The sequence below is a fragment of the Panulirus ornatus genome, chromosome 64, assembly GCF_036320965.1.
Source record: "Panulirus ornatus isolate Po-2019 chromosome 64, ASM3632096v1, whole genome shotgun sequence".
Taxonomy (NCBI): domain Eukaryota; kingdom Metazoa; phylum Arthropoda; class Malacostraca; order Decapoda; family Palinuridae; genus Panulirus; species Panulirus ornatus.
The window spans coordinates 25,651,338-25,670,309 of record NC_092287.1 but is presented as its reverse complement, the minus strand read 5'-3'; the positions used below and the strand labels follow the sequence as shown (position 1 = coordinate 25,670,309).

Genomic DNA, 18,972 nt, shown 5'->3' with positions numbered 1-18,972 from the left:
TGCACCAGCTGTGGCTCCGGGACTGAAGGTGTTTTTTTTGCTGTCTTGGAATAATTTCTCTCTCGACCCATATTACCCAGGCTGGGTCAAGGTTTGACCAGTGTCTGGGGCTGCCTTACTCCAGTGGGCAGTGACGGAGTGGGTGACTTACTCCAGTGGGCAGTGATGGAGTGGGTGACTTACCTCAGTGACCAATGTCTGGAGCTACCTGTCTCCAGTGGGCAGTGTTGGAGTAGATGAATTACTCCAGTGGGCAGTGATGGAGTGGATGGCTTACATCAGTGGACAGTGATGGAGTGGATAACTTAATCCAGTGGAGTGGAGAAGGGTGGAATGGCTAGCTTACTTCATTGGGCAAGTGGGTAGAATGGCTAGTTTACATCCAGTGGTCAGGGATGGAGTGGCTAGTTTACTTTTAGTAGCTAGGGATGGATTGGATAGCTTACTCCAGTGGGGGGATGTAAGTGGCTGGCTTACTTCACTGGGCATGGTTGGAACAGCTGGTTTACTTCAGTTGGTAGGGAGTGGTGTAGTGACTGGCTTACTCCAGGGGGTTGTGGTAGAGTGGCTGACTTACTCTAGAGGGCGGCTTACCTCAGTGGGGAGTGGTGGAGTAAGCTTACTTCAGTGGTCTGCATTTGGTGTCGGTGTAGACTGGTTACGTGTGGCTGTGTGTGTGTGTGTGTGTGTGTGTGTGTGTGTGCGTGTGTGGCTATGTTAAGTACCCGTATGGGGGCGGGTTAGGGCTGGATGATATTATTACTCCCCTATTGATCTCCCCCGCAACTTCCTGTCATCTGCCTTCCTCTCCCCACGTCCACCCTACCCCCCCTCCCCTCCACCACCAGCAGCGGCACACCGTGTATACAGGACAAGTCCCCCGCCCCGCCCCGCCCCCTGCACCCCACCAGCAGCCACTGGTACCTTGGTGGGGGTAGAGACAGCGGGTGGGGGCAGAGACAGCCACCCTCTCTGGGCCTGATACCCAGCCCTCCCTGTTATCATACAGCATTGTACACACGAGCCAGACAGCCCGTGAGCGTCCGTACACAAGAGCTTAGGTTACTTTAGCGGTGGGGTGGGGTTAGGTTTGTAGGTGGACTGTGAGGTTGGTGGGCCCTCTGGTTTGTGAGGGGGTTTGAGGTGGTGGTGGTGGTGGTAATTGTGGCTGTCCACCCACTGTTGGGGTCGCTGCTGCCGTTGAGTGTGGGGCGGTAAGGGAGGGGAGGAGGTGTTTGGAGGCAGGGAGGAGAGAGAGTCTTGAAGGGCTTCAGACCACCCTTGGACTCCTCCTCCTCCTCCTCCCTCCACCAGCCCTCCCAGACAGCGGGAGACGCCTGACCCCCCACAAGCAGCAGCACACGTGCTTGTAGTACAAGGGATGTTACTTGTAGTGTTGCAGGCGTAGGGACTGTGTGTGTGTGTGTGTGTGTGTGTGTGTGGTGTGATCCCCACAGCAGCGTGGTGTGCTACCCACTCCTCCTACATTACTCACCAGCCGGTGTGAGGGGTGAATCAGTGGGTCGCCACGATGAATTCTTTGGCTGTGCCCCAGCTGGTGGTGGGGAAGTGACTCATACGTACAATAACAAGACTCGTAGCTAACTTTTCTATATATATCTATGGAGGTGGAGGCTCGTGAGGAGGCGATAGAGGTTAATAGAAGGTTATGTACGAGGGCGACTGTAGAGTGCTTGTGTTGTAGATGCGGCCCGAGACTGCGCTTGTGTGGCTGGACCCGTTCGTCTGTGGACGCGGGAGAGGAACCGGTCTGGACGGGATCGCACGCCCCATCACTCTTGACCTCGTGGAGCACGACCCCTCAGGCATGATGATCAGGCCCTCTGACCTGACCTTTGACCTGGCCCTTTGGGTATTCATCACCACCAGGTCGTGTGGTCGTGCAGTTATGGACACGTTCGCCTTCAGTACGGGCGCCTCTCTCTCTCTCTCTCTCTCTCTCTCTCTCTCTCTCTCTCTCTCTCTCTCTCTCTCTCTCTCTCTCTCTCTCTCTCTCTCGGAGGGTTTCCCCCTGCCGCCGCTGCTGCTGGAGGAGGATGACTCACAGTGTTGGAGATGGTGTTGGCGAGTGTTGCACAAGGTTGCGCAGTGTGGTGAAAGTGACGTTGGTGGGTGAAGTATTAATAGAGGCTCCTGGTGGTGGAGAGGGAGGGATGCGTTGTTTGTGGTGGGGTGAGGTAGGGGTTGTTTGTGGTGGGGTGAGGCAGGGGTTGTTTGTGGTGGGGTGAGGCAGGGGTTGTTTGTGGTGGCCGGTGGAAGTGTTAGAAGAGCTGGCGTGTTGTGGGGCATTGATGTTCCGGGTGAAAGTTACGGGTGTTAGAGAGAGAGAGAGAGAGGGAGAGAGAGAGAGAGAGAGAGAGAGAGAGAGAGAGAGAGAGAGAGAGAGAGAGAGAGAGAGAGAGAGAGGGTAAGTAGGAAGAGATGGAGAATGATAAGAGGTTGGAGAGTGAGGGGAATTTGTGTGACTAGACTGGAGTGTGTGGGGTGGAGCGTGTGGTAGACCGCATGATGAAGTGTGTGTTGGAGTGTGTGCCAGAGAGTGTGGTGGTGTGGTGGAGCGAGTGCCAGAGCATGTTGTGGAGCATAAGGTGGAGCGTGTTCCGGAGCATGTGTGCTGGAGCTTATACTGGAGTGTGGTGGTGGAGCATGTGTGCTGGAGCGTATACTGGAGTATGATGTGGTGGAGCATGTGTGCTGGAGCGTATACTAGAGTATGGTGTGGTGGAGAGTGTTGTAGAGGCACAGGTGCGAACAGCTGGCCTGCTGATGCCAGCGTCACCCCGTATTACACACACACACACACACACACACACACACACACACACACACACAGTCAGACGTTGAGCAGCGGCGCTCCTCGTTGACACTGGTAACGTGGAGGGGCGTGCCTACCTGTGCCCACTCACACTCCCCTTAACGTAGCCCCTGTCAACGTAAGGCCTCATCATCATCTTAGCGTTACGACACGAGGAGGTATTTTGTGTGTGGCTGTGTACGTGCGTCCTGTGCCTCCTCGGGTCACAGAGAACGCGCTTACCTCCCTCCTCACTCCACACACACACACCACACCTCTCCTCTCCCTCTTCCTCGCCACACTCCGTATGGTCCTCACCCCTTTAATCCCCTCGTAGTGTTATTCCCCTTGTGTACAGACAAGTTCGTTATAATGATCAGAGGTTCTCTTGAGTTCGTAAAACATGGGATTGTGTGTGTGTGTGTGTGTGTGTGTGTGTGTGTGTGTGTTGTTCAAGAGTGCGGTTGTGAAGCATTAGATTCTGTTGTGGTCTCAAGAGTGCGTCTGTGACAATTGTATACACTGACGGGTCGAGACGTAGTCTCACGCTGACCGAAGTGTGGTAGTTTGGTCGTGTGTGTGTGTGTGTGTGTGTGTGTGTGTGTGTGTGTGTGTGTGTGTGTGTGACGGGGAGAGAGTTGTGTACTAGTGTTGCCCCGTTACTTAGCCCTGTACATATGTACCAGGTCTTTGCACACACACACACACACACACACACACACACACACACCAAGACTAAGTTAAGAACCCTTTTATCGACCAGACCCCGAGGGGGTGGGGATGATGAACACCTGGGTTGAGTGTGGGGTGGACCGTCACGCCCAGGATTCGAACCGATGCGGGTCCGACCTCTACCCCAAGCTGGGCCTTGCCGACTCCATGTTGATGTGGTGGCCGTACCGTCGTGCTCAGTCGTAGGTCGTGTTGATCCGTGGTGGTGGCGGGGTTAGAGAGCCTCCCTGGTAGTAGGTCGTGTTGTGCCGTGGTGGTGGTGGCGGGGTTAGAGAGCCTCCCTGGGTTGATTTGGTGGGTATTGCCATGACGAGCGCCGAGGCTACGCGTGTGTGAGGAAGACTGATGTGTCCATCTTCATCAGGGTTGCGCTCTGGGCATTTGCTATGTAAATACAGCTTGTGCAGCTGATGAAGTTTTCCTTTATACCATTTTGGGAAGATTCTCTCTCTCTCTCTCTCTCTCTCTCTCTCTCTCTCTCTCTCTCTCTCTCTCTCTCTCTCTCTCTCTCTCTCTCTCTCTCTCTGCCCAAAGCTGGCGGCTCTTCCGTCAAAATACTAAGGAGGGTTGGTTGCTGGAAATGCTAAAGAAAAAAAATCATTTCAGATTATATATACTTTTTCTCTGTATATTACCCCAAGGACTTGCCTCTTAAGAAAGGGTCGTTGTGTTAACCCACAGCTCCTCCTCCAATTCCACAGCTGCGCTACTTCCAGTAGCAGGGAAATGATGGATTCCTTTCAAGTGAGCTGAAGCTCTCTGACGAGACTGTTCTCCCGGCTATACACAGCCCCGCCAAAAGACGACTTTTCACCAGCTGCCAAAACGTCTTGCAGGCTGAGTCCGGTAACACTTATTAACCAAATGGCGTCGTAGCTGAGTCTCTTCGTTGTATATCAACGGACTGTTATATTTCTTTCTTGTATCTCCCCTGATGATGTGATTATTACACGAAAGTGCACTTGGGAACTTATCGTGTTTGGGAACTTATCGTGCTTCATTTCCCCGTGAACTCAGGAATATATATATAAAGAGAGAGAGAGAGAGAGGAGTTATTTTTAACTTGGTGTTTTTCCGCTTGTAGTAATTACAAGCTTTGGTGGTAAATATATACCCCGGTCGTGAGGCGGGCGACTGAACGCTTCCTCCAAGGTTTTTGAAAGACGTTCACCACGAGAACAGGTCGTGTAGCAGATGTTAAGCGATTGGTCTTCCTGAGGGAAAGGAAAAAAAAAAAGAAGAAATTTGCATACGACAGATGTGGTGTTCGGTCTGATTTGCATACGATGGATGTTTCTTTTCTTTTAGTTTCAGCCACAACAGATGTGTTTCCCGTGTAAGGTCATTTACGGCAGGTGTGTATTCTCATGTAAGGTCGTCAGGTGTGTATGAATTGCACCGTGCAGGTGTGCGCGCGCCGCAGGTGTTTGAACGTTCTCGCTTCTAATTTGCATATAAACACATGTGTTCTGTACGGAAGTCTGTCGTTGTTGTACGTTTGTGTTGCGTGTTGGGCTTCAGGACTTGGGAAATCTGTGTTAATACATCACGATTGTGTGTGTGTGTGTGTGTGTGTGTGTGTGTGTGTGTGTGTGTGAGGATAAAGGGCGTGGGAGGGGGGGGGACCTGCCCCCCTGAAATAGGTACATGGGGCCACTTGTGTAGTACACACCTCACCCCTGCTTCCCCCCCAATGCTGACCCCTCCCCCCCCTCACACACACACACACACACACACACACACACACACACACACATACACACATACATGCGTACATACATACACACACATACATACACACATACATACATACATACATACATACATACATACATACATACATACACACACACACACACACACACACACACACACACACACACACACCAATACATTTACCGAGACAGAAGTCGGTGCTTGTGGAAGGCCCTTAAGTGTGGCCTACCCTCATGTTGCCAACTGATGCGGTTGCCTGTGCTCTCTGTCTGACCTTGTGCTCGCCGGGCGCGCGCGCGCGCGCTCGTGTGTGTGTGTGTGTGTGTGTGTGTGTGTGTGTGTGTAATTATAATAATGGACGGTTTATTAACTGCTGCAAAGGACTACAAATATATACAACATCCACACTGTAGATATTGGGGAATATGAAGTGAGAGGGGGTGGGGTTGGGAGGTTGAAGACTGTTTATGCAAATATTGCGGGGTGAGGGAGGGAGGGAGGGTTAGTTTACTGATTATTGTTGAGGTTCGTAATGTTGGGTAGTGAGGCTGTTCTGGTCGCTGGCCGTGGTAGTGGTAGATCGGTGTGGTTGTAGTGCCGAACTGCGACTCGGGGACTGGGGATCTCTCCGAAGGCAGGAAGTGACGGTGGTGGGGTTCGGTGCAGTGGTTTCTTAACCCGAGCTGTCGAATGAGGTCCAGGTGATGGTGGGAGAGACTCGGCAGGACCAGTGTGTTGAGCACCGAATGTCGCCTTTTTTTTTTTTTTCAAGTATTGTAGTAGAAGGAACCTGCGAGGGGTTAGTGCCGCGTGTGCAGTGAGCCAGCACTTCAGGGGCTGTCAAGTATCACTCCTATAGCAGTCAAATACCCACAAACATTACTGATCTCTCCATCTCACACGTTGCTCACTCGCATTGTCCTTTGTAAGTGTATGATTCTCGGCGTTACTTGCTTAGTGCTCCATACCTTCGGGCAAAGTCTCATCGTAAATACTCGATACCCTTCCTCAGCGGTGAGCGCTACGAGCTGGCCCTGCCTACTGACCTACTGTGGTGGTGCTTACGTGCAGGCAGGAGGAGAGGAGGCACCGTGGCCCCATACATCAGAGGATGGGGATGGCTGGATCTCGAGACTCCCCAGTGGGGTGCGTAAACTGCCAGCAGACACACACACACACACACACACACACGGGTGGGTGAGGCATAAGTGGCGCCTGGGTGCTCTCCTCCCTGCAACCTCCTACCCCCAACCCAGCCACCGACCCCCAACCCCAGTGGTGGTGATTGCTTCTACAGGCGAGGGGGGTGGGTGGGTGGCCCTGGCGCTCTACGGGGTGGGGGTGGGCTGTCCTCCTGCAGTGTCTGGGGGGACGTGACCGGGGGGGGGGGGGGATGGGGTGCTTGGTGGGAGGGAGGTGAGTGAGGGAGGGGGTGCTTGCCAAGGGATGGGATTGCTGGGGTTGATGTGGGTATAGGGCAAGGTAGGGGATGGTTGTGTGGAATTTCTCGTGTGGTAGTTGTAATTCTTCCCTTTTTTTTTTAATATATATATATATATATATATATATATATATATATATATATATATATATATATATATATATATATATTATATCTTTTCTTTTAAACTATTCGCCATTTCCCGCGTTAGCGAGGTAGCGTTAAGAACAGAGGACTGGGCCTTTTTTGGAATAGCCTCACCTGGCCCCCTCTGTTCCTTCTTTTGGAAAGTTAGGCGGAGTGAAGAACCCCTGTAATGTGATATCTTCCTCCAAATGTTGTCACACAGATCTGCGTCTTAGATTATTATTTTTTTGTACGTTTTTGACAGTTATTTACGTTTTGAGTTTTTGAGAAGATATTCGAGTGGCTTGCCAGCTGCGGGACCGGGTTTTTTTTCTCCAGTGTTCAATTGGAATGTTATGATAATGTTGAGTCGGGTATGTATGCTGGGATATATGAGGTATATATGTACTGAACTCAGGGTTCGAACCCCCTCCTATGATTATGACCCCATGAACACGACGCAACAGTCCTTGAGTACGTCGGTACGACCCTTGACCACCACGATACTCTCCCTTAGCACGGCGTTATGACCCAGGAGTACGACGTGGGTACGACCATTGAGCACGTCGGCACGACCCTTGACCACCACGATACTCTACCTTAGCACGGCGTTATGACTCAGGAGTACGACGTGGGTACGACCATTGAGCACGTCGGTACGACCCTTGGGAATGGTGGCCTGGTATTTAACGTGACCTTTAACAAACTTTTCTTTGAAGCCATTTTTTCCCCGTTGTATGTATGTTGACACAGGGATATGATGGTAATTAGTGTCGTCTCTTATTTTGATCAGAAAGATATGTATAGTGTTATTATAGATATTATTTGTATATTGTCATAAAAGATATTATTTTCCTTTTCCCTTCGTATTGTTTTTCTTGAGAATATTCATGATATTTTGATAACAGGTATACTGTGTTAACTTTTTTGCTCACACTAAGAGAATACTTGAAAAAAAAATGGGGATGTGTCCAGTCCTTTAGAAAAATGGTCATTGGATGTGTAAGTGGAATATAATGGTTGTGCAGACACCTGTGTAGCAGCTTATTATGGTAGATCTTAAAGACTCATTGGATAGGTGTAATGGCAGTAGTTTAGCGTAGTACGTGATCGAAGGATCGGTAAGTTGCCCAGGTGTAGAGCATAGCATATACCCTCCTGTGTCAGGTGTACAGCAGGCCAGCACACCTGTGTCAGGTGTAGGAGCAAGCCAGCACACCTTTTGTCAGGTGTAGGGGCAGACCATCACACCTGTGTCAGGTATACAGCAGACCAGCACACCTGTTTTAGGTGTAAGGGGAGGCCTGCACACCTGTGTCAGGTGTAGGGGCAGGCCTGCACATCTGTTTCAGGTGTAGGGGAAGGCTACGCGCGGGCCAGGGTCGGCTACGTCAGGTTCGCATACCTGACTCCCAACAGCAACAGACCACATTGGGTCCGAACGAGGCTTTCTGTGATCGTGGAAGAGAGAAGAGAAAGTCGTGGGTCAGTGTGGTAGGAGAGCAGAGATAATAGAATACAGATTTGTCCAAGCCGTCTCATGTATTTCCCTCTTCCTCTTACCTCGTCACCTTTAAAGGCAGGTGTACACACACACACACACACGCACACACACACACACACACACACACACACACACACACACACACACACACACACACACACACACACACACATTCTCTCTCTCTCTCTCTCTCTCTCTCTCTCTCTCTCTCTCTCTCTCTCTCTCTCTCTCTCTCTCTCTCTCTCCCCTCCATCCCTCCCTTTAATTTCTCCTATCATCCGCGGATGGCCATGATTGGGACGTGTTTTTGCCCGTGCCATGTCGGCTATACCCTCTTTTTTGGTGGGGGAGGGTAGACAGACATCCTGGTATACAGTAAGGAAGTTTAGTCTCCTTATCACGTGTTGCGGGGTTAGAGAAGTATGTGTGTGTGTTTGTGTGTGTGTGTGTGTTCTCACGGGCAGACGTCAGCGGTTTGATACAGAGGATAAAAGAATGTATCATTGTATACAGCAACCTTTTATTTTTGTATCCAGCAGCAGGGTTGAGTGTGCCCCTTTATACGGTATTCAATTGAATGTATTACTTAGTTACTGTGGTGGCGAGCATGTTCAAGGCCGTTAGGTCTACCAGGTGTAGCCACAGTGAAGGTGGACGTTTGGAAACGACCCCATTTTTGTCCCGTATTTATCGCCAGAACACAAGGTCTCATTTAGATTTGACATTTGGTATTTTTAACTCCACCAGTTAATTATGCATTTAGCTCCGTGAAACATGATTTATCACCGGGGATTGCCCGCCAGTCCCTGGCCTACGGGTGACGCAGGTGAGAGGTATATAGGGCTGGTATACTGGTTATACCTCCTACCTCTGGTGTGGTGAGCAGCGAGGATGCGGTGATGCCACAGGGCTGGCCGCTAGACTCGCTCGGGCCTGGCCTAAGCCAGGACAACCGGAAGCCACGATATGATGATCATTGAACCAGAGGTTCGTTAGAAAAGACGTCAGGAATGATTCTCATGGCATATGGAGAGACTTTACTGTATTGAGGACATGGTAGATGTGGACAGCGTATCGAAGTATGAAGTGTGTGGTAGAGAAGATTCGGAAAATAAGTCCCCCCCACGAGTGTGTAGCTCCCTCCCCCTTCAGGAGAGTTAGGTACTTACCACACACTCTCAACCCCTCCCCTCCTCCTCCATAGGAGGGGTTGAGTAATAGGCAGGAGCCAGTGGCAGGCATTGGTAAATGTGGATAGATTCCCATGTCAGTGGAAGGGAGGGGAGGATATGGGGAGGGGGGGGGGTCAGGTATCGTCCTCTGACTGGCCTGGGGTCGCTAGTGGGGTGGGGGAAAAGGTAAGAATTAAGGTCCGTTTGGTGTGTTGGTGGTGTATGCAAATGACTTGCCCTGATTTACTGGACTGCTTGCTCCCCGAACATGTTGACGGATGATGGCCAAGGTCATGAGTGTGGTAGAGAGCAGCGGTGATTGCCTGACCTTGCGCAGCAGGGGACACACTGGCACCAACTCCTGTTTCAAGAAAAAAGTTGCGTCAGACGAAAGTGAAAAGAAATTAAGATGGAACAGAGGGGAAAAGTGGCCAGCGTTGATGTCATTGCTGACCGAGGAATTTGTTGAAGGAAAATGTGTGTGTGTGTGTGTGTGTGTGGTGGAACATTTAGGGGGTCGACTTTGGACCTGTGATGTGGCCTTAGATGCACATTGGGCGAAGTGTGAGTGAGGTCACATGTCTACCAGCCGATATTGGGAATACCACATAGTGGGTAAAGTAATATTTGGTGAAGTATTCACGACACACGTGTGGGGGGGGGGGGTAAACGCCTCTCCCTCTTTTTTTTTAACGTTGTTTCAACTGTAAATTCCTTGGGTAATAAGATGGTAAAGTGTATTGTGTGGCTCCAACTGAGAGGATCTGGTGTTTACCCCCGAGTCTGGGGGTAAACCGTGAGGGTGGGGCATTGTTTTGTTAATGGTTTCCCCGATGGTGTACCCCCCTCACCATCTCGTCAGTGGGGGTGAGGTGGTGTGGGGTAAGGATGAGGGATGTTGTTGTTGTTGATAGGTTGCTGGGGCATGTAGCTGGGGGTTCGCCCTCCAACCCCAAGGAAAGGGTTGATCCCTCGAAGTGTGGTGTTCAGTGGAGGAAAAGTTGTTTAGCGTTTCCTGCGTCCAGAGAGAGAGAGAGAGAGAGAGAGAGAGAGAGAGAGAGAGAGAGAGAGAGAGAGAGAGCAGGTGGTTTGTGTCTTTCAGTCGGGTTTTATCTGGGGGTCTTGTCTCATGGAGCTTCTGGTGTGTGTGTGTGTGTGTGTGTGTGTGTGTGTGTGTGTGTGACCCTAGGAAGATTATGAGGGAGGGTTTATCAAGACTGTAGGAGTTGAGGAGTGTATGTGGAAGGGGTAGTGTGAAGGAGTTATGAGGAGTGTATGTGGAAAGGATAGTGCGAGTGAGTTGTTAGTGTAATGGGAAAGGTAGTGTGAGGAATGTATGGATAAAGTGTATTATAAGGGGTTTGGGAGAAGTGTAGGGGTAGGGTATTGAGTGGGTTATAAGGAGTGTGAGGAGGATTGTGAGAAGTATAAGGATAAGGGGTAGTTAGAGGGGATTGTGAGGTGTCTAAGGGGTAGGAAGTGTAAGGGGTTTGGTAGTATGAAGGGGTTGTAAGGAGTGTGAGGGGGGTGGTGTGGTAGTGTGAGGGGGAGATAGCGGACCAGGAGGCTGGCGGCAGCTCATTGATTGTGTTGCAACCTGCCGCAGGCGCCGCCACCCCCCTCCCCCTTCCTTCACCCCCTCCCCCTGCTGCTGCGGCTTTCACTGGCCACCCACCCTTGGGGTGGGGCTTGGCCACCCACCCTTGGGGTGGGGCTTGGCCACCCACCCTTGGGGTGGGGCTTGGCCACCCACCCTGAGGGTGGGGCTTGGCCGCCCACCCTGGGTGTTTGTCCTGACCACCCACCCCTCGGGGTTTGTGCTGGTGAGTGGGGGGGTTGATCGCCCCCTCACCATGCACAAGTGGTCAAGTCTTGTGTGAGGGTGAATGCGTCTTAACACACTGACCGACGTATATATATATAGCCGGAGAGCCTGGTGGCAGAACGCGTCACGTCCATCGTGCACAAGACCCACGTAATCCTGGGTACACAGGTGTTGGCGGCCTTGTACAACTGCTTCCTTGATTGGTAGAACGTTTGAGGGTCAGACATCCCGTCTGGCCAGGGGTGCTGGGGTGAGCCACCTGGGGGGGAGGAAGGACTCTTCCCTTGGCTCAAATTTCATGCCACCGAAGGTTTCGTCCGCATCAAGTCGAGGTGCACCCGCCTCCCATGGCTTATCATCTGCTGCTCCTGCCTGCTGGATGGGCATCTTGCCTTCCCCGAGAGCGGTAGCTTCCTCACCTCCTGGTTACATCCTCCCTCCTGCACGGAGACTCGAACCTATGTTTTTGACATGCGTGCCATGGTGTGGTGGCTTCGTCATGAGTGAACTGCTGCTGTGTCTGGCCTCAGGGCGCCGAGGCCGTTCACCACCACACCATTGTAGGAAAAGCCAGGACCGAGCGCTGCGTCAAGACAAGGAAACTCTCGCAGGTTAATGATACAACCGTGTTACCTCGTCAGCGTACTTCTGGGTTCTTTAGCCATTCAGTCTGCGTCTTGCGACACGCTTCCCCCCACCCCACCCCCACCCAGGTGTGACGCAAGGCACCCGAAGCAGTGGAGACTGACCGACCGTCTGCCTGCTCGTAGTCATGGTGTCTGGGAAGGTACCACAGCAGCTGTATTCGTGAAGAGTGGTAGGACGTAGGTAGACGCGGGTGACGTAGTTGGAGAGGAATTATTTAACGTTTAGAAAGAGTAGATGGGATTGTTGGAGGAGGAGGAGGGGGTAAAGGGGTCGACACCGCTTCGGTTCATATCCTGGCCGCGACAGTGTGTCCTCATTATGCCCAGCTGTTCATCCTCCTCACGGGGTGGGTCAATAAAATAGGTACCTGTCTTAGAGAGAGAGAGAGAGAGAGAGAGAGAGAGAGAGAGAGAGAGAGAGAGAGAGAGAGTATATTTCCATTTTGACGTGACCCCTTCGTTCAAGGACCGGACCATCGTGCTCTTGGGATGAATTAGTGTTTAAATATCAGGTGAGGGTGCCAGGGATACACAGTTAATGAGCTGGTAGTTGTGTGTGTGTGTGTGTGTGTGTGTGTGTGTGTGATGGGAACGATAGTGTTCGCCCCCTTTTGAAGAACCCCAGTTCTGTTGATGATTGGCTGAAGAGGACACGTAGGTCCCCGTCCTACCGTGGCCAGGGTGAGGGATTACCGATGCCAGAGGAACTGGCCGATGTATCGGGTCGTTCGCCCCTGTATCTAATGGCTTGAATTTTGGCGTTCTTTAAAGCTCCTCCGATATTTCCAGAGCGACTCCTTCACAATCTTGTCTTCCTTTCAAAATCCGGGCCGTCATCACATGGGGACCGGCTGGTGGTCTCCAGCTGGCGCGGCCTCGGGTGTTTCCCCCAGTGAGGTGGTCAGTGTGTGTGTGTGTGTGTGGTGGTGGTGGTGGTGGGTGTGGTAGGTGTTATACAAGCGGCCGTCGACGACGTGTGTCCCGGGTACGATGCGAGGTATCTTAATGGACCACGAAGTGCCAACTGTCGGTGCAGTCAGCGCGCGCCGTGCTACCTGTGGTGATGACCCACCTCTAGCCCACACCGGGAAGAACGTGGGCCCCTGGACCCTCACCAAGAAGACTGTGGGCCCCCGGACCCCCACCAAAAGACTGTGGGCCCCCCGGTCTTCGCCTCCAGGACTGTGGGCCCGCTGCTCCTCAACTGGAGGGCCCTGGATCCTCTATGAAGGATTGTGGACTTTCTGTCCCTGACCTATGGGGCTGCGGGCCCTCTAGCCCCCACCTGCATGGCTGCGGGCCCTCAAGCCCCCGACCTGGATAGTTACGGGCCCCGTAGCGGCCTCTGTGAAAGCCAGTCCATTAGTCCCCGTGAGCCCCTCCGACATTATTGATGGTGATGCCCTGAAATTGGTCTTTGTTAATTATGGGAATCTCGCAGATTGAGCCAGGTAATTAGCTGTGCCTGGTAGGCGCGGGAGAGAGAATGTGTGTGTGTGTGTGTGTGCGTGAGATTGTGAAAGCTTCGTGCCTGATGTAAGTGTGAGATGCTTGGGAGGGTAGAGGGCGATGTGATTTGATGAGGGGTTTATCTGCTCGTGGGTTACTTTCAAGGATGTTTTGGGGGTGGACGTCTGGGTTTGTGCATGAGGTGTGTGGGAGACTTTAGTGGGGTTTGTATGAGATGTATGTGGGAGATTTTAAGGTGATATGCCTGATGTTTGTGGGAGTCAGCTGTCTCTCGTCTGGCGTGTTGCCGGAGGGAGTGGAGGGGGGAAGAGAACCTTTGCTTTGTTATCCTTTTATTCTACTGCTCTTAAAGGGAGTATTATTATTATTTTTTCTTTTTAAGTATTGTTAAGGGTAGACCACCTCGCTTAGACCCTGGGGTCGTGTTGTTCGTGTATCTTTGATGTAACGACGGGGTCTGTACGTGATGCATTTGGCAGAGGTGATTTTGTACGTGGTATACTTGACAGAGGGGATTTTGTACGTGATAAACTTGGCAGAGGGGATTTTGTACATGGTATATTTGGCAGAGGGGATTTTGTACGTGGTATACTTGGCAGAGGGGATTTTGTACGTGGTATACTTGGCAGAGGGGATTTTGTACGTGGTATACTTGAAAGAGGGGATTTTGTACGTGGTATACTTGGCAGAGGGGATTTTATACGTAGTATATATCAAGGCGGTCACTTCCTTACATCCTTCTTTATAACAAGCTTTTTGAATATCATATTATATCCTCCTCCCTCTCAGAACTTCCCACTGCCTACGTCATTGTGTGTGTGTGTGTGTATGTGTGTGTGTGTGTGTGTGTGTGTGTGTAGGGTAGTGGTGGTGGTAGTACTACGGAGAGATGGTTGTCTATTAATACCCAGTCGGCCTTGGGTCCGGCCCACACCCTGCGGAAGGTCGCGCCCTCCACACACACACACACACACACAAACCATAACATTCCCCCACTCCCCCCATACTCTCTGTCTTACACCCCCACCAACTACCCTCAAAACACACACACACACACACACACACACACACACACACACTGTACCACACCGGCCACGCACACTACCCCATCCGTCACGCATTTCTCTCACGTCCGTCACTTTCTATTCCCACTACGATAGGTATTGGTCCATATCAAGCCCCCGATGCGCGCGCGCGCGCACACACACACACACACACACACACACACACACACACACACACACACACACACACACACACTTGATATAAGGCAGTTATTAGATGAAGACAAGAGATGTAGGGGGAGGTGGTGGGGGAAATGTATATTAGTGGGAGGCATTCAATATCTGGGAAGGGAAAGTGTGGGAATCGGGGCTGGCTGTGGGGAGGGTGCAATGGCTGCTGGTCCTGTGCACTGGGAGAAACAAGAGTGCGTGCGTCTGGTGAGATATGTAGTGAGTGTGTGTGTGTGTGTGTGTGTGTGAGGTGTGGGTTGGTGTAGCATTACTGAAGATAATGAGGCGTTACCTGAGCCAGAGTGACACACTGTGGGCCCCAGCAGCTGCAGTAACACCCCCCTCCCCCAACACACACACACACACACACACACACACACACACACACACACACACACACACACACACACACACACAGTTAACCGGCCGCTCGAGGTTACACTGCTAGAGAAAAAAAAGTCACCTTTGGCGAGGCTTCAGCATCCCCGCCAGTTGACACAACAACAACAACAACAACAACAACAGTGCAGTCGCGTTCAAGAACTTTTTCGCCTCAAGAGGAGTCCATCCTGTCCCTGCTACTGAGTGTAGTGCAGGCCTTCGAACTGCAAGGAGGGGGCTAGAGAGAGAGAGAGAGAGAGAGAGAGAGAGAGAGAGAGAGAGAGAGAGAGAGAGAATCTTAATGAACGCCCCCCCCCTCGTCACTTCTGGTCCAGTCATCAGCCTCCCGTACTGTGTCTTAGATGTCGTGGTGGTGACGTCACCGATGTGTTTGTCTCCGCCTACGCGACCACACGTGGCACGGGACGACGACCCCGCCGCACGTGCGCGCGGCTCTCCCATGTGCACGACCAGACAGACCCTCCTTGAGAGCTCGACTGAACGACACTTGCGAACGACTGTACGACGACCCTTGGGGTCGTACCGTCGTGGTCAAGGGTCGTTGTTGAGTGGTTGATGTGTTGAGAACGACATGATGTGTGATCCTGGATGCGTACGTCAGTATGTGGTTATTGTTGGTGAGTGGGACCACACATATCATGTGGTCAGGTCCTCCTCATGTGGGATTCATCTAGGGAGTAAACTCGACGTGTGGGACGGGGTCCCAGGGTTGGACGGGTACCCGGCGATATGTACATACTTCCCGTCGTGACCATCCGTCAGCGGAGCACCCGTCCACGGCGGGCCCCTCCCTGAGCGCGCGTCATGTCGAAAGCCATTCCAGAGCGACGCACGGGGCACGCACATTGGTCAGGTTAGGTTAGGTCAGGGGTCCGTCAGATCAGGATGAAATAAGGCCAGGTAAGGTCAGGTCAGGTCAGGTCTTGTAAGTCTGGGTTTAAGTTAGGTCAGGTAGGGTCAGCGTTAAATCAGGTTAGGGGAGGAGGTGGAGGAGGAGGAGGAGTCCTGTGTGTGTGCCCACAAGCAGGAGTGTGTGTGGGGAAGGAGGTGGTGGGTATTGATTGAGAGAAGCGTAGACCCCCGAGCATCTGGGGCAAGACGGGTCTTCATCCTCAACTTGTTGCTTTATCTGTTATCTCCCTTATCGCCAGATGACTTGTCCCTGTTATCTTCACCGTCATCTTGTTTGTGTGGCTCCTTAGTTACTGGGGTGGGGGTGGGGGGCGGCGGCAACACAGTCTCCCCCCGCCCCCCAAACCACCCCAGCCCCATCCCTTTCACGATAGAATTGTCGGCAAATTAAGACGTCTTGACGCCTAGACCCTATATCTAGGTTATACAAGGTCATATCTGTTTTGGGGTCACGGGCCGTGACGTCACACAGGGATGGGACAGTAAGGGGGGTAGACTGACTTAAAAACTGGGTCACCTAATTTACCGCCTGTCTGCGTGTAGTACAGAACAATTGTTGTACTGTAAACAGGTGGTTTGTGTGCAACAGATTTGTAAATAACTTCGTTTTTTCCTCTTTTTACAGGTAAATGGCGCGTGGTGTACTCTGTAAACTCGTGATGTAAACTCCAGCTGGACAGGAGCGTAAGTAAGGTTTCCTCACCATGGGTCTCTCTCTCTCTCTCTCTCTCTCTCTCTCTCTCTCTCTCTCTCTCTCTCTCTCTCTATATATATATATATATATATATATATATATATATATATATATATATATATATATATATATATTTATATATATATATATATATATATATATATATATATATATATATATATATATATATATATATATATATATATATATATATAAGTGTAATTTGTATACATGTGTTCCCGTATATAAGGTGGTTCTCTCAGTGGTTTGAAGGCGTCGTGTTTGTGACTGTTATTTAATGACTGATGTAGGGCAGTGGGTGGGGCTTGGCGACCGTCACAGAGATCTTCCTTCATTATGTTGTAACGCTGAACCCACTTTTTACCCCCCCTCACCCCCCGCATGGCTCTACAGGGTTAGGGGGGGGGGGTGCGGGAGCAGGCGTGGTCGACCCCCCTACCTACAACCCCAGTGGTGTTGTGACGCTTGGGGTCATGCGTCTGTGTTGCCTCCTGATATTTCCGGGTCACGTTTTGGAGGGACGACTTGGACGTAGTAACGTTGTTGTTAGTATTGTGAGACGTTGTTAGTTGTGGGGGTTGTTTTTAGTTGTTGACGATGTTTTCTGTAGTGAGGATGTTGTAGGAGGGGCATTTCCCCCATCCCCTGCTGCTGCGCTGCCTGCCGGAGTGGAGGACCTGCGCCACACTTTACTGATAAGACAAACCCAAGAGCGTGTGTGCGTGTGTGTGTGTGTGTGTTGCTATGAGAGAGAGAGAGAGAGAGAGAGAGAGAGAGAGAGAGAGAGAGAGAGAGAGAGAGAGAGAGAGAGAATATACGTGGGAGGAGGGGCGGGAGAGGGGACGGGACCTCCCCCCCAACTCAAAACAAGGTTAACCACTTGATTGCGATGGTTAACGACCCTTGAGCACGACGGTACGAACCCCTGGCCCGCGATGGTACGACACCCACCCCCCGCCCCACGGGTTACGACGACCCCGGCCTTGATCCCCAGGGGTCGCACCGTCGTCTTCGTACCGTGGGATCGTACCGTCGTGTATCAAGCGAGGTACAGTAGCATAACGGCCCGGGGGGCCTGGATCATGAATATCCCAACCCGCCATTGATTTGTGGGCAGAGAAAACGATATCTTGTGATGGGTGACTTTAACAACGGTGTAGGTATATACCAGGAAGTCCAGAACTAGAGTAAACATGGGGAATTATTGATCATTTCCTTAAGAGTCTCTCGTCAAAATGGAAGATGAAATATTCGTGAAGTGCGTCATAGTTGTACATGATTGATAATTATTATTCTTAATGTTATTAGTTGTATGACTTGGGATGTACCGCTTTCTGTTGAAATTCCTACACTCGCTTCCTTCTTCAAATATTCATCAGATTTTTTCTTAAAATACGAGTTTTTTGTGGATTGGTTTCATCACTTGTAGTATATTTGCATTCTTTTTTTTATTTATATATGTAAGTAAACATTGAGAATGATTTTATTCTAATGCTAATAGTTTCATATGAGTTCGTAATCGTAATTAAAGTAGAATAAGATTATTTAACAATTTGAATAATTGCGTTACCCTTGAAACATTAAAGAACTGTATGTAATTTAAGAATTGTAGTAGAATTAAGTGACAGTATTGTAAGTGGCTTTTGTAAGTAAGAGGAAGGCTCAGTACACATTATGGTGGGGTCGCGTTGTGGAGTCCACCCCAGTGTGTACTATCGCCTTAGGTCTGGATATTGATTAGGGCCCCACACTCGCTCCTTACGCTCACAGATCTTTTATCTCTCTTATCTTTAACTCGCCGTTTAAAGCTTCAATTGTTATATATATATATATATATATATATATATATATATATATATATATATATATATATATATATATATATATATTCCTTACGCTACCTCGCAAACGCGGGAGACAGCGACAAAGCAAAATAAATATGAATAAATAAATAAATATATATATATATATATATATATATATATATATATATATATATATATATATATATAGTGTGTGTGTGTGTCTATCTGTCTGTGTATCTGTCTGTGTATTTATTTATTTATTTTGTGGATGTGAGCAAATTCCAGCAAATTGTTCAGATTGTAAAGTTTCCAGCTTGCTGGCGGATCTTGTATGTATTTTAACTTTTGAGTCCCGCCTCATTAACTTTCGCGCGCCTCAATGATTGATGAAGAGCCGGCCCTGAGTTGTGAACTTGCTGTGGATCCCTGGGAATACTGGAGTGGCACGAAGGTTA

General features: G+C 50.4%; 1 protein-coding gene across 13 annotated transcripts in view; it reads left to right on the top strand.

Annotated features, from left to right (window-relative positions):
• The window catches only part of lilli (AF4/FMR2 family member lilliputian), a 280,491-nt gene that overhangs the window by 186,295 nt on the left and 75,224 nt on the right, over positions 1-18,972 (top strand). For 3 of the 13 annotated variants that reach the window (XM_071657152.1, XM_071657154.1, XM_071657150.1), the window contains exon 3: positions 16,623-16,681. The exons of the other annotated variants lie outside the window; for them this stretch is intronic. The gene's annotated coding sequence lies outside the window, so the exon portion shown is untranslated. The remainder of the gene's footprint in view (positions 1-16,622; positions 16,682-18,972) is intronic. 13 annotated transcript variants of the gene reach the window in all.